The sequence below is a fragment of the Topomyia yanbarensis genome, chromosome 2 (assembly GCF_030247195.1).
Source record: "Topomyia yanbarensis strain Yona2022 chromosome 2, ASM3024719v1, whole genome shotgun sequence".
Lineage (NCBI taxonomy): Eukaryota > Metazoa > Arthropoda > Insecta > Diptera > Culicidae > Topomyia > Topomyia yanbarensis.
The window spans coordinates 68,721,726-68,737,889 of NC_080671.1; the positions used below are offsets into that span (position 1 = coordinate 68,721,726).

The following is a 16,164-nucleotide window of genomic DNA, read 5'->3' on the forward strand; positions in this document are numbered from 1 at the left end:
TGCTTTAAATTCCCGTGTAAAGCGCTCACAGCAATCAATCGCGTTTGCCTGGCCGAGATCATTCACTAGAACACGTATCTTGTTTGCCCGAACACGTGTTATCTGAGCTACAGCCGGGTAATTAGCAGTCAGATCTCGAGAAAGTTTTAATATATTAACCGGTTTCTCTCCGGTCCGAAAATATACCACCCATGGCCCAGAGGAACCTTCTGGGTACTGCTTTATACGGGGAGCAATGCGAGTATTAGGGGGATCAGGGACTTCCATGATTACATCAGATGGTATTTCGCCCTCGGCCATTTAAGCACGAGGGCAGAGCGTTATATAAACGGGAATGTGTCTTATTATTTGATTTGAGTAAAGTAGGGAAAAGGAAAGAAAGCAAACGAGGAAAAAAATAAAGCAAAACTTATCTGCAAACAACGTCGATTGTTCCGCACCAGCGAAAACAATGTACTGGATTTACTGTCGGCACCAGCAGAACGGCTGCTAACGAACGAACAAAGGATGACCTTGATTCACTAAAATTTACACACCGAACAGCACTGTGAAATATAACGATCCGTTCCGTTCAAAGGTTGGGAGACGTATGAAAGAAAAAAGATTAAAAGAGTTTCCGCATTCCGTGCGGTAATTCTACCCATTCGTAATCGATTATCTGAATTTTTTCACATAAGTCAGACCATTTTCGATAAGCCGCATTCAAAATTTTCTCGAAATTTAAAGTGTGTGTGTGCGTGTGGCTGGCAGTGGTATTATGAAAAAAAAAGTTTTCTGCATATGCTCTGGTTACCCCATGCAAGCAACTTGATTTCGGGATGTAGAAGGTGTTAGCTCTGCCGTTTTCCCATTAACCCATTTTAGAGTGATAGAGACCTAGCGGTACATTCCGAGGTCATTTTGTTGTCGGCAAGCCCCGCTCGACCATAATACGGGTGTCAAATTTATACCATTATTATTATCAAACTTTTGATTCCTTGCCACGAATAAGTGCGTATGGAATTGACGCGTATTTAGTGTATCATGAAATTTGAATTAATTTCTTTCAAGATTTACCTTCACCTTGACGGTATGTTTAAGGTAAATACCGTTCAAAATATATGATTTGCAGTGTAGAGCTGAACTGTCATTAATTATAGAAGATTTTGGAGATCAAAACATTTCAAACCCCTAACTTCGTGTGATATCAACTATAATTTTCCGAGTGTTACTGCATTAATTGGAGCATTTAATATATTTTTCCCTTATATTTTCCCTTAGTGATGATGGTAAAAACTTCAATCGAAGTGGGTTTTCCAAATGCTGTGAAATACTTACTATAAAAACTAGAAAAAAAAAGGCAGCGCTCCTATACATTCAGTTGCGAAAAAATATTTGGTGAGTATTGTCAGATACATAACCGGGTTGAAGTAGAATACACTTCAGGTGGTTAGTTCAAATTTTTAAAAGTGTGAAAAATAATATTGTAATCATTTTTTTTTGATATTTATGCTATTCAATAGGGTAAGGTGGGGCAAATCCGACCTAGTAAATGGTTTTGGCTGTTAAATGCTCATTTTACATCGGATCAAGTCGTTTTATATACCAAATTAAAGGTTAGATTCCTGCGCAACTTTCTATATATAGCATTTTATTTGGGAATATCTTGTGATACAAGCGATTTACAAAAATGTTCATTTTTGCTGTTTTCAAAAATGGTGGGGTAAACCCGACCCCCTATGTTTTTGGTTGATTTAGTGCAGATATTATCCAAATTTTATGGTCTTTCAATGCTAAATCAATAAAAGATGTGTCATTGAATTGTAACATGAAGCAAATGGAGTTCAATGTCAACCTTGGAATGCTAAAATCACGAGCAGTAGCACGTAATGATATTACCATTTGCATCGGAACAATTGCTCGACGAATACTATAATCATCACGTTTTTGTGTCTTTCGTTTGTAATTATAAACCATTTTGCACAAAAATAATAAATAATAACAAAAAAAAATATTTCAATTTGAAAAATAAAAATTTTCTTAGCAAAAAAGCGGTCGGATTTACCCCAATATTTAGAGGTGGGATTTGCCCCACCGCGTCATTTTTCATTACGATGCAATTAAAAAAAAATATGAAAAAGATTGAACTAAATTCTTCTACGCACTTTGCAGGACTTTAATCAAAGAATTTGAATCCACTTACATTTATTATGCAATCACTTTAACAATCAGAAATATCCTGTAGTCAATGATGTACAAAAGTCAAATCAAAAGTTGTAAAAACACACTTTTTGTCGCTTGAGCATCTCAATGCAGACTAATGAAATGCTCTACACGACAACATTGGTATTAGTTCGCGTAGTGCTTCTGATTTTCGGTAACAGAGGGCGGGTCGGGTTTACCCAACGGTCGGATTTGCCCCACCTTACCCTACACATTGGACGTTAATAACATTTTCGGCAATGAAGATATTCTTTAGTAGCAATTGTTATTGTTGTTATGGAAGGAACTGAGTCCGCATTATTTTGATCCGCTCAACGCCGTCTGCTAACGGCGCACAAGGAACAAATTTATCGAATAGTTCACAATAGCAAGCAATCCAGCTTGGTCGGAGCCCAACTATGGTCTTCTCAGTATTTCGGTCTTGTTTCACTTACAGCACTGCAGTAGAGATATATTGTATTCGAACAACTAGCTGTAAATGATGTGGTACTACAGCTAAATAATCGTTAGATCCAGAACGCGGCCGAAACGTTATCGAGAACCTTTTGGCATGTTGATAAACTTTGCGTATCGCGTTAGCCACACCCATATTTGATTCGGTGCTAACAAGACATCGACAATTCATGGCATCTAATGTGTTAGGATCGAGGCATCATAATATAACACACGATAAAAAATTTATAGCAGTCGCCTGATCAGCAACGAATCAAATATGGATGTGGCTTACGCGACAACACAATTTTATCACTCATACCTAAAGTAACCAGTGTTTCAAATAAACCGCGCATTTCACACCAAGGAGCCTGTTTCCAAAGGAGCGGTGGAAACCAATCATTGTTATGCACGTTTCTGGGAATGAGTGAAAAAATCAAAGCAAACCAAGTATGTATTGTCTCTCAAGTTTTCACTCCTGGTTTTGGCTCCTCCTGTCCACTCCGGTTTGTGGTTTTTGTTCTGTCGCCTCTTACAGACCGAATTTAATTTCAAACTTTGCTAACAGGTTTTCAAAATTTGCACGTTTAATTTCTCAATTATCCCAGCAGTATGTACATATTGAAGCAAGTCGTTTGCTTTCATTTTAATTTTCTTTAACGAATATATTATTATAACAATAATCACGGAGAAACATATCTCAAATCCGGTGTAAAGATATTTCTGCTGGAGTGATGAAATCCAAAAGTTCATATGCATTGTGGAAGGATGCAAAACAGGTGTACTATTTATTATTGGAATACCCGTGTACGCTAATCATTGAGTGCTGACCTTCGAGGTCTATCGAAAAATAAGCTGTCGTCATGAACTGTACCAAGGTTCTGTTTTGCTTTTGTGCTTGATAAAACGAAAATTGAGAATCTAAATTGAGCTCGGGCTTTAAAATGGTATGCTGCCATTTTAATCTAGTAACCTGTTTTCACTTCTTGGCGGTTTTCACTCCTCAGGAACCAAAAAAACATGAGTGATGAAATCATGGATTTAAATGATTTATCAAACTATGGTTTTTTCAACGCATGCTGATTGGAGTGATTTTTAAAACACTGAAAGTAACTAAAACCAACGACACGACTAGACACTGGCATTCAAAAAGTGTATCGGAAATCTGACTACCCCTCAGTGACTCAGGTAACTGGTACTGTCAAATTTGATATTTCATGAGAAAATGCATGAAACTGGCAACACCTTCGAATCTGTTATTTATTTCAAATAGTTACCGTCGCAGTCCCTGGCCACGCAAAGAAAAATAAAGAAACAACAAAACGAACACAAAGTATTACAGAGGATTTCTTTCCCGTTGCTATTACCAAAATTTAAGCTTCAGCGGCTAAAAGGACATTCCCGTTTTGTAAACTGCAATAGTGATGAAAGGTCAAAAGAAAACGAAATCAAGACATGAGGACATTCGTTGTTGTTCGTTGGCTGTGAGAATAGGGTCCCACTTATCTAGAAAACATGAATTTGTTGGTCTGCTTCCACTATGGAAAAAAGTGGACGCCCAAGGACAACCAAAACAAAGACTTTTTTGAGAAGCACAACAAATCCGCTAGTGAGTTCCAAAAATATCTCGCTTGCTACCATCACTAAACCACTGAACAATATTTGGGATATTTGAAACAAGCGAGATCCGCATTTCTGCTTTCACCTACTTTCCGCCCAAACGAATCGTCCTCGAAAATGCCGTAAAGATCTTCAACCACCCGGTGCAGATGATCAGTAACATAGTGAAGCCAATGATCGGTTAGCCGTTCACTTATCTAAGGAATTCTTTCAACGGATGGCAATGCGAGCGAAACTGATTCGTCTACTGAGATGGCATCACTCGAAATTGAAACCGAAAACGACCTGAAAGACTGACCCGATTTGTGCTATCGTGGTATTCAAACGCTGTCGGAAACGTCGTTGATTCTGTACTGGCCATAAACTGTGCAAGCTAAATGTTCTTCTTCGTCATCATTGTCCACCCTCCCTACTCCGTATCTGATACTGTTTTCAACTCGCTGCTGAACTCAAACTCCCTAAAAATATCTTTCTGAAGCAAATAAGCCTCTTGCAAAAAAAATAAATGTTCCATTTTTTACTTTTTTTTAATTCCATTAAATTATATTTTATGAAAAAGTTAACAAAAAACTAAACAAATACAGTAAATAGTAATTATATTAATCATACCGACCCCCCCCCCCCTCCGGTAGTAAACATTGATCTTCCATGCACATATTGTATATTGAACTAGTTTCAGATAGTTTAAATTTTTTTCTTAGTTTTAAATCCTATTAAACTTGATAACCTTCCAGTTTTAGGAAGTTAGAATTCATAACAAAAAATTTGACACCGGCGGGCTTCACCGGTACCGTACCTTTCCAAAGAAACAGACTGAATAAAAAAACTGACGGCAAGATATGGTTGTATTGTCTGCCGCTTTGTGCATGTACTTGTTTATTATTACAATTATCATGACCGAGTAAATTGTCTTGTGCCACCAGTTGGATGTAAGAGTAACCTGATCTGAAACAAAAGGCAAAGATTAAATGCATGCAATAAGTTAATTATTTTCCACCACATTTCAAGGAACCGATAAAATATTCTTTAGTAACTATATGGAATTTGCGATTTGTCTACTTTATCCAGAATATACATACTCGATATGGTTTTTGTCAGTATCAATATACATGGCATTCGAAAATGAACAGTATTTTCCATTTGGGTTTGATAAGTTTGCCACTATGCGTCAAACCAAACATCTTCACGCTTACATGCTCTTGCATAGGCTGTTGATAAGTCCTGCCGGAAAACGAACCGGAATTCTGGCTGGCTCTAGTATCCGGCTACATATGGCAGGTCCGAAGAACCTGACTTGTATGAACCTTTGCAAGTCAAAGCACACGTAAGCTTGTATAGAACAAGATAGATCAACCTATTACGAGGTGGAACCGGGGAATCAAAACTATCGATAAGTTCATTTTTCTTAGAACACTTTGTGATGTGGTAATGATGCTAGCATTAAGATGAAAATGCGCGTTTCATCTGCGAATTCTCTTGATCTGCATATGTTAGTACGTTTCATCAAATTATGCAACGATGAATTCAATACATTATATTCGCCGGAAAAGGAGCTGAATCCTTCCATAATGCGTGCAGTTCCCTACCAAAACTGGTTGCGTAGACGGTGCGGGGTTCCCAAGCTGAACCGTTTATCACCAGCATACCATATGCTTATTCCATGCAGATACCAGTAGAATTTTATTAAGATTTGGTGAAATCGGCCGAACCATGTGAAAGACATCGGTAAAACTGCATTGCTCCAATAGTCGGACGTATGCTGTGAAAGAAAAGATAAATTATTATAAGTTTTTCTCTCACTAAATGAAAATAAAAACGAAGCTAAAAGTTACTTACCTATTAGATTAAAAACCATTCGATGCTAATTAAATTCATTTTGCTTTTTCCCGTCTCTGTTTTACGCAGCGTATCGCTAACTAGTACCAACAATCTGAAGCTTTTGTTTTACAACACAGTCGGGCTCATTATAGGAACTTATATAGCTTCTGATACCGCTTAAACGACTCTCAAACATTCGGAGTAGTTGCTCCTAGAGATGATTATAGCGGATAATATCTGATTTTGTAAATCTCTTCTCGTGTGCCTCGCTCTGCCTCGACATGTGACAAAGTTGTTCTACTAGAAGTTAAAATTATTTGCTTACCTTTGTTACTACAGCCGATCTTCGTCCGGAGTGATTAGGTTGATACTTTCAGGACTAGTTTGGCAAAGTAATAGTTGTCGCGTTTATCCAAATCAGCAACATTGAAGTGAACCTGAAAATTCTCTAAAATTACACTAGAAATATAACATAACTAACATTTAATACTTACCGTTTGCTTCGTAAGCCAATCCATTATCATACTCGGTAGCAGAAGTTTATGTTGTAAACATAACATGGTTGCTATACAGCAACGACAGCAACCGAAAATCAAATAAACAAAGAAGCGTTGCTGGAAAACCTATTTTTTCGGCTGCATCGAGGGGTGACTCAATGTGTTGGTAACTGGTGGTAAATTACTCGAACATTTTTTCATCGGAAGATTTCATGAAGTTTCAGGTCGTGTCGTTGCTAAAACCCTCGAAATTGTTTAGTAATATGTACCAAAACATGTTGGCTGAAACGAAAATATCGTAATGAATACCAGAGTATTTCTCTGTGTCAGTGCTTGTTGCTCCACGGTGTTGTTATTTCCAGATTTATTTTAATAACGGGTTTTCCACTATTAAATTTATCACAACCACCATAAAAAGCCAAACCGCCAGCTGCGAATTACCAAACAATAAATTGCGGTTCTTAATGACACCTCAACCTCAAATAGGATGTACATTTTAGATTAAAATTTTCTTATCACTTTCTAAAGAACAAAAGTTATAAATGGTTGAAATCGTACATACTTATTATCTAAAATTTTGAACAGGTGCCCCTTCGCTGGATTGTTAGAAGTTTTCTACTTTATTGATTTTTGAAAGTATTGCAAGCACAAGCGGAACATTCGTGTGCAAGGTCGGCGGAAAGCGTGGGTAGTATGGGTAGTACTACCCACTCGAAAATAACCGAGTGGGTAATTACTAGAGTGACAGAAAAAAATGACCCCCATCGGCCCACCCCTGAGTCGATTCCTAGTCCCACCAGGAGTGTCTGCTCCAAATTTGAGCCAAATCGAACAAGTCTAGCTACCGGACCAACGTGCTTGAAGTTTGTATGGGATTTTTCGACAATTTACATGGAGAAAACCCACTTGCGAACATTTTCACCGCTAGGGGGCACTGTATACATCAGTTTATCACCAAAAGTAAAACTTAAGAAGATAATTCTATTATCTACAACTTTGTTGAAGACTGCAAAGCGATTCGACTCCAATAGGAAAAGTTATTAAACTTTTGACGAAGTGATGTCTGAGTCAGTTTTGCATGGGGCCTAGCAGTGCATGGTAGTGTATCAGTACTAGGTTCTAACAAACTAAACATTTTTATGGAATAATTGTTAGATTTAGCTCACTAGTGTGTTCGGAAGAATTGTAGTACATAATACGAGTTATGTTTTGGTTAGAAAACTTTAGTTCCAGCTGTGACCGCATAGATGGCGCCAACACTAACTTTTCAACGGAGAGAGATAGAAATTAGGTGTCTTCTACAAAGTTGTAGAACAAGACTTTTTCAGTAATTTTGCCAAACATCTCGATATTCTATCTCTCTCCGTTAAAAAGTTAGTGTTGGCGCCATCTATGCGGTCACAGGTGGAACTAAAATTTTCTAACCAAAACATAACTCGTGTTATGTACTGCAATTCTTCCGAACATACTATTCAGCTAAATCTAACCGTTATTCCACAAAAATGTTTAGTTTGTTAGAACCTAGTACTGATATACTACCACGTACTGCTAGGCCCCATGCAAAACTGACTCAGACATCACTTCACTAAAAGTTTAATAACTTCTTTCAACAAAGCCGGATTGACTAGCAATCTTCGACAAAGTTGAAGACAATTAAATTATCTTTCTTATTTTCACTTACAGTGATAATACGATGCATACAGTGCCACCTAGCGGTGAAAATGCGAGCTAGTGGGTCTTCTCCATGTAAATCGTCGAAAAATCCCATACAAACTTCAGGCACCTTGGTCCGGTAGCTAGACTTGTCCGATTTGCTTCAAATTTGGAGCAAGTACTCCTGGTGGGACTAGGAATCGACTCAGAGGTGGGCCAAGTGAGTTTTCAAAAATTCATCATTTTTCTGGGCATTCTAGTAATTACCCACACGAAATTCTGAACCATTTTAAAAAATTTAGATGCGCAACGCATGTATCTACACACATTTGAAAACATCTATGTACCACAATTCCATTTGCATAAACGAACGTGATTTAATGTGAATGTAATGTAAGCATGTGAATTGCGAAAAGGGAAACAATCCTTACTAATGGACCCCTCACCCTGTTCTTTCTACCCACTCGGGCGTAAAGTGTTTTGCCGCCCCTGTTCGTGTGCTACTGAAATGAAATAATGCGAGTTTTATAATTTTAATATAGCAAGATTAAATTCAAAATCTCAATTTACGCACAGACGTTACAATTCTTCCCAATCACAGAATAGAGAAAATATTTAAACTGACAAGTCTTAGGACTGATTGAATGCTAAAACAATTGTCGTGAAAGTTAGGTGTTTGCAAATGTTGATCTCTCGGAGAACTCAAGTTAATACAGCTAACAATACGTGATTTGGATTTTAGATTAACAATCACCTTTGCTGTATAGAGATTCGCCGATTAAAAAATAGCATGACATGTTTTTTTGCGGAAAATATTATTTTGTGCTAAAATGTTACCCATCGTGCATTTATGTATTTTTGGGGGGAACATTTTTCGATTGAATTAAAACTCTTAACTTAATATTTTCTACCAGAGAATAGACTCCGCGATCATACACTATTATATTCAAAATGAGTTGTACCGCCTATATTTACAGATTCTAATGATTTTTAAAGATTTTAAATCAACTATACCCAGCAAAAAAGGTATTGAATATTTATTTTGTGTGTGTGTGTGTGATTATGGAGATTGTTATTAATTTGTCGCTTTAAACATCTTCCAAAGATGGTCACGTTAAATGAGTACATCCGACTATCAAACTCATAAATCAAAAAAAAAAAAAATAATATGGCAAAGAACCATACATAGTGCTGCAGCACTGACCAGAGAGTCAACAACATATCTGTTAAGTTGAAAGGTTGCAAAATTCTAATGTAGAATGTTTATTGAAGGAGAGTTTGGGTTTTCTTGGAGTTGCGAGTCGACTGTGTCGAGTTTCATCACATCAGTAACGTTAAGAACAATACTAAACGGAAAAATGTAACCGCATACTACTGTCAGTCTTATAGTCCAAAAACTAATGCGTAAATATTGTTTACAGAAGGGAAATTAGCAAAAGGAAGAGAACAAAATAGTTTCAAAATATGAATCATGGGTAGTAAAGAAACCTATTAAATAATTTTGAGCGACCTAAAATAAATATAAGTTTCACGCACGCAATGTTGGTTCCTCTCCCTGTCAGCATACGACAACCGACCCTCACTAATGCAGCTTCCACACAGAGCAAACTGACTCAGGCTCCAACGCGTCAACCAGTCGAAATGAATTAACTGACTGCCGTTGAGAATAGAACCCGACCGGGCCCGGGTTCAAGCAAAAACGGAATTAGGTGGTCTGTACCCCGGTTGACATCGTTGGGAGGTAAGGGATAGAAGTTCTGTATCAGAGGTGAATGGTGATATAGTTTGGCCTCATGTTGCACAACAATATAGCTTTGCCAACCATGAAAAGGGAGGCGAGAAATGTTATAGATAAATTAAAAACAGGTTTTAATCCACCTAGTGATGCAATTGTGCCTTTCTGATTTATCCAAACTATGATTCAATAGCTAATTATGTTCAATATAATTGAGGAAATGAGGGTGGAGGACGCGTCGGAATCTCCCTAACTTATTTTGGTTTGTGGGGCTGATGAAGGGAATGCGGTTATGAGGGCGGTCTAAGGGAGGGAGAGGAGTGATCGATGGGGAGATGTAAGGGGAACATGGAAGGAGGGGCAATGGGAGGGTGTAACACCTATCCGTATAAAATCATGAAAATTGGTTCAGTCATCACCGAATAAAATTGGTTCAGTCATCCCCGAATAACCGATGTGGTTTTAATTCTGGAATATACCCGGAGCCAGATACTTTCGAAATTGTTGCCGGTGGACGATACGAGTATATGCCAAGAATCTTTGATTGGGCATCAGTGATCTACCCCTGAGGTATTACGATTGAACCGGTTTGTATGGGAACTTCCTATGTAACCGCAGAAACTAACTTATAACTTCAAAATCAAAAGTCAGATCTGAATGTAATTCAATTGCACATAATGGGAGTATCTTTCATTTGAAATCAAAGTTATAAAAATCGGTCAAAAAGTTCACTGAAAAATAGGTATGACTTACAAATTTGGCTAGTTCCCAGGAGGCATCAAGAACCGCCAGAGGTGACCAATGTGGTCAAAGCTACTTTGAATAGTGATCTTAACCCATATATTCAAGTAATGTTGGAGTATGGCGTAATGGAAATTTGCTGTGTGATCACACTCTTCAACCCGTAAGCATCTTTTATGAACATCATACCGGTAATTTGAAACCAAGTTAGTGCAAATCAGTTCAGCCATCACTGAGAAACGTGAGTTTAAATGATACATTTTCCCCAGAAAAAGGCTAAATGTAAACTGTGCTTTCTTTACTAACCAAGCGTATGTATATCGAAACCGAAAACAAGTCGTGAGCTCTTCGGAAAAGATCGATTTTATTCTACTGGTGCCAAACACAATTGAAAAGTGAATTAATCCCTCCACGACACAAAACACGGCAATCATTCCAAAATCACGTGCAAGTATCTTTCCGTGCCCGGCCAATAGATGCTATTAGCTCAAAACTAACCTCAACAGCTGCTCTTGTTGATTACCGTGCCACAGTATTCGTCAGGCTCATGCGATTTCTTTACAACCTAAGCTTGATACGTTTTAAAAAAATTCATTCACTCGCAACGATGACGTCGTCGAATGAGAGCCACATGCTAAAGCGACTAAAACCCCGTGCTAGCCAACCCTAACAAGTGCACGCTCTTGACACTCGAGTACTCGAGACTTACTTTCTGTATCGAAAAACCGATTTAGTCAATCTGTCGACTAGTCAGTTTTCATTCGAACGGTGGAATAGTTTGTCACTGTACTCAAACTAGATAGGATTCAGTTAGACCTGCGAAAAATTCTTCCTGAGAAAAAAATCGAACCAACAACGGCGAACTGGTTTTTTTTTGCTTTCTGGTGATTATCCAAATGGTCATAGGTTCCCTAGTTAGTTTATTGTGATCTGCATAGCTGGCTTGGTTTTAGAATATCAAACACACCACTCTCCAGCGGTGTTTGTGGAAGTGATATCGGAAACGAGGGAAAAAGTTTGAAAGTGACACGTATACGGAATAATTTGAAGTTGGTGCGGAATCGTAAGTTCAAAGTCAAAATCGTTTAATTTGATAGTACAGTCGTGTGCTGGTAACTGGTGGTTGGGTTGAGCGGAAATCGAATGCTGATTACATAAACGTCATCCATTTCAATTCGACAAGCAGCTGCAGCGGTTACGAGCAGTCAGTGTACCGTTTTGAGCCCAGACATTAATAGACTCTCAAACACGTCAAAAGCGTAAGTTTATCACAATTTCTTCATGATTTGGGGATTTTTAATATTAAAATATAAGGTCGAAATGTTCGATAGTATATCTATGAGAAAGATAATAATCATTAACAGATTGTTTATACCTATGTATTATGCCTTAGGCCCTGAAAATACCCGCTTTAAAATATTCAGGGAAGCATTTTTGTCACAGTGTCATGCTGTTAGAAAAATATTTTTGATGTGGCCGGTAATGTAACTCGGACAATCCTTTTTTGATTTTTAACCTTGAATTTTAAAAAAGAATATTTTTCGAATGGATGGAAAAAACGCTTTTAATCCACCTAACAGTGCGATGAGACATTCCTTATAACTATTAGAACTATTTCTTCAGATATTATATCGATTTAATTAGCATGGGACAACATTATTGCGAGAACTTTTAGAAGTCAAACAAAATAACATAAAACGAAAAAAAGCCCTTTTCAAATAGGCGGATAATCTACGTATTACTAATGCATTGTGAATAAAATGTCTCTAAGAATTAAAAAAAAATCAAAAATCTTTGTTTTATCATTGATTTCAACAAGAATTATGAGCTGCACTTTTACTGCCAAATCGGTACTACAGTAACGATATAATCCTTAACTCCGCCATTTGGTGAAGATTTTAGGGATTTTTTTTTAGTTTCTAAAATGCGTGTAATTTTTAAATAGCTAGGACTTTTTATTTTCTTTCGAAAAATCATGAAAACAAGCTTCTTTTTGTCTCATAAATCAGTCCCTTATGTATAACTATTATTAAAAGGGCTTGTTAATGACATTTTATTAGCATAAATTACCCAAACAAACGAACGAATGGGAGAAAGTTTGCCAAATTTTTGAACCCTTAAATTCATTCTTGGTAAATTACCAAAAATTTGCAATAGAAAAAATATATCCTCAAAAATAATCCTCAAGTTTTCAGTATTTGTAGAAGTTTCTTGTGGAGGAATTTATAGTGAGTTTGTTTCCACTTAGTTGAAGTTTTTCAATTCGCTTCTCATTTTCCGAGATATGTTACAGATTGATCAGAGGGTTATGAGAAAGAAGAAGATAACCTGTTAGAAGGCTCTGGCAAATAAATGTTTGCACACTGATAAGTGATAAAGGCAAATCCAGACAACTTTAAATTGATCGTTGGTTATTTTTAGCGTAGGTAGAGAGGAAAATGAAATGGAAAATATGTTCTGGTATTGTTATTTTCCGTTTTATCGAAATAAAATTCGGCTGGTATAATAAAATGGATAATTTCTATGTTGGACAATAAATAAGATGCTTTAGCAAAGTTGTTTGCTGAAGACAGCAACGCAATATAATCACTTAAAAGAAAATCAATGAAAACATATCATAGAGTAATCTATGAAAATGCTATCCAAAGAAAGAAAATATTACACCTAAAAATTCTCTGAAGATTTTTTGGCCTAAAATGAGCTATTTTGGCGTTAATAGTTGACATGTTTTGGTCTTATTTCTAGTTATTGGAAAACGGTTAAAATCCGTCGCTTGTATTTAATGTTAAATATTACTTTTTATAATTGTCCTATTGCTATGTCCCATTAGGATAGGAAATCCCATAGAAAACGGGACAAATATGCGGCAGTATAGCTCGTTCGAAAGGTTTTTGTATAAGTTTTCTGAGGATATAAAAAGTGTTCATCTATATTCTCGATTTCGACAGTTATTCTAAAAAAACAGCAAAAACATCTTATGCGCACATGCAAAATCCATATCCAAACTTCAGAATAAAAAACAAATTCTGTCTGAGTGTTGCTAAGCCTCTAAAAATGCCATAACTCCGAAAGCAGCTCCGACGAAGCGAGTCTATGCCGTTTTTGCTAAGATCCTAAGATTTCAGTAATGTAAGATCTTAGCAATAAAAGCACCAAACGACCATCAGACGGGTGATTTTAAATGCCCTGCCTACACGAAGGCGACTGCAGGCGAACAGTAATGGAACAAACATGATGATGCGTTATGTTCTATCAATAATCATGTGGTAGACTTGGGTGCAACGCCCAACTCCTATTTAGCAGAAGGCAAAGGATTCTTCACAACTCCTTTCGATTATGTCCATATGAGCCTGCCTAGTCCTAGTTTTCCGTTCTAAGTTTATCTAGATCTAGTTTAAGATCTGGAATACCTATCAGTCTTTCAATTTCATTGCTTTCGTTTCTTTAGTCTTAAATTTGCAGAAAATAGCCTACTAAATTGATACAGTAATGGACTGCCGTTCCAATCATATCTGTCCCATGTTCCAAATCATCCATTCGAGAAAAATGCGATCAAAGTTTCAAACATGTTCTTTTGTTTAGGATAAAACAATGCTACTAGCATTCCGTTTGTCATTGTATTTCCATTACCAGGACTGTTTTCTGATGACTAACCATGAAATGTGCTTTTAGCTATCGTAAAATTCTCTTTTCGATGCTAAAATCTTTTAGTGGGACAATTATGCTTGGAATATTGAACTAAAACTAGCCAAATCAAAGCATGCTTGTCCCAGTGCACATTAGCCAACCTGTAAAGCTATGGTTCCGAAAAGTTTGTTTTGAGCTGTGTTGTGGTAATTCTCGGGATGCAACCTGGAAAGAAGACTTTTGCGCTTAGCAGCCCAGAAACGTAAACAGGTTAGAGGTTTAAAAACGATTTGAATACAGAATTGAGTTCATTGATTACGGCGGTGGTAAGAGCGAACTTGACTTCTTTTATGGGTTGAAACTCAATCCAACTTTCAGTTCAAAGGCCGGCAACCTAGGTTCGAAACTGGATTTAAGTTCATTTTATAGCACTTTGTTTTGAAACAGATTCAATTTCCGCATCAGCAGTAAAAGACATTAGTGCAGGTATTGGCATCCCTTACACTAAACTTAAAAAAAAATCGAAAAAACTCCAAGTTCCGAATTGGAATGTAATACCATGGTTTTGCTTTGCTCTTAATCCTTATTTTAATGGAAACAATATTTATACGTTCCTTTGACATATATTTCGTTGATTTTATTTCACGGGACAGATATGCGTGGAACTTTCACGATGGGACAAAATGACTTGATATTTTTTTCAAAATTTTCAGAAAAAACCCCACGATTTGAAATGTTTACAAAATATGCTTGATTTTGTAAGGTTTGGCGATAAAAAGTCAAAACCGATAAAATTCGACATGGGACAGATATGCTTCGAACGGCAGTGGAGATAATCCCGATAAATCTGAATCACTGTGACACCACACAGCAAACTATTGTGGTAGTCTAGAACAGAAGCAATATGTGATGTCACTTAGATTGTTGATCCGTATCAAGTCCCCCTGATAACGGTAACTGGGTGGCGGAAAGATCTGGAACGGTTGTGATTCAATTTATGGACAGATTACCCATTCAAGAAGTGGTAGAACGCTCATACGAGGACTTCGTGATCGCCAAAATCAACGGTGTCTTCGTGTGTAGCTGTTACGCCCCTCCAAGGTGGACAGTAGAGCCTAATGCTGGAGGAGCAGTTAACCGAGCAGTTGATCGGTCGAAAACCGTTAGTCATTGGTGGTGACTTCAACACCTGGGTGTATCCTGCAGGAAGCTCTAGCGAAGTACGATTGTATAATGATGGTTCTGTTAGCACATTTCGAAGAGATGGGAGGGAGTCTACCATCGATGTCACATTCTGTAGTCCTTCATTGACGGTGAACATGGATTGGAGAGTATGCGAAACATATACGCATAGCGACCATCAAGCGATTCGCTACCATATCGATCAACGGAACCCCGCTGCAGCACGGAGAAGGATGACCGGCGAGCGAAAGTGGAAGACGAAATCCTTCAACAAAGACCTTTTCGTTGAGGCACTACGGCCGGACAGCGGGACCAAGAATTTGGATGCGGCTGATCTAACAAAAAGGATTTTGACGGCTTGCGACGCCACAACGCCGCAAACACTGGAACCAGGCAATAGGCAACGTCCAGTTTACTGGTGGAACGAGATGTTTAGTACGCTACGCTCTGCTTATCTCAGAACCAGAAGACGAACTCAGAGAGCTATATCGGAGCCAGATAAAGAAGAGCGCAACTCAGTGATTCGGAAAGCAAGAGCTGCTTTAAAACGGGAGATCAGAGTGCCGAGAAGTAGACATCGCGTACCGAGTCGTGATGACTAACAATGAGCTCGCAGATGCATCGAAGTGCCTGAAATCAAAAAAAGCCCCCGGTCCT

At 37.7% G+C, this 16,164-nt stretch overlaps 1 protein-coding gene and 1 long non-coding RNA gene across 3 annotated transcripts in view; one reads left to right on the forward strand and one right to left on the reverse strand.

Moving 5' to 3' along the window:
* LOC131678336 (uncharacterized) overlaps positions 1-16,164 on the forward strand; it is a 102,721-nt gene that overhangs the window by 13,398 nt on the left and 73,159 nt on the right. The gene's annotated exons all lie outside the window — the stretch shown is intronic.
* On the reverse strand, positions 4,894-6,357 carry LOC131678337 (uncharacterized). Its single transcript, XR_009303628.1, has 3 exons — positions 6,091-6,357; positions 5,841-6,013; positions 4,894-5,199 (listed from the first exon to the last, which is right to left on the reverse strand). It is a non-coding gene; the product is annotated as an uncharacterized LOC131678337 (long non-coding RNA).